Source organism: Penaeus monodon, chromosome 27, assembly GCF_015228065.2.
Source record: "Penaeus monodon isolate SGIC_2016 chromosome 27, NSTDA_Pmon_1, whole genome shotgun sequence".
In the NCBI taxonomy this organism is placed as follows: domain Eukaryota; kingdom Metazoa; phylum Arthropoda; class Malacostraca; order Decapoda; family Penaeidae; genus Penaeus; species Penaeus monodon.
The window spans coordinates 29,803,381-29,803,694 of NC_051412.1; the positions used below are offsets into that span (position 1 = coordinate 29,803,381).

General features: G+C 38.5%; 1 protein-coding gene across 1 annotated transcript in view; it reads right to left on the reverse strand.

The window, feature by feature from the left end:
* Nucleotides 1-314, reverse strand: part of LOC119590485 (hemocyanin C chain-like) — a 46,878-nt gene that overhangs the window by 2,976 nt on the left and 43,588 nt on the right. The gene's annotated exons all lie outside the window — the stretch shown is intronic.

Below are 314 nucleotides of genomic sequence, written 5' to 3' on the forward strand. Positions count from 1 at the left end.
CGCCGCCACCAAAGCTAGCACTAGGAGGACCTTCATGTTGCTGGTGATCGGCCGACTCACCTGGGCCATTTTATACAGAATCTGGGTATCGAGATTTTCCGGAGAACACTATAGATAATAGGTTCATTATCGGATAACCCACGTTATCTTGTACGTATAGGCATGAATTATATGCCGGTTACATAATTGTTTAAATTTATCAATTTGAATCACTACATTCACGGCAGTTCCTTTCTTTTCCTTTCACGACAGTGGAAAGTGATTTTCTTCGCCAGGAAATAATAAATATTAATACAAAATTATACTAATCACAT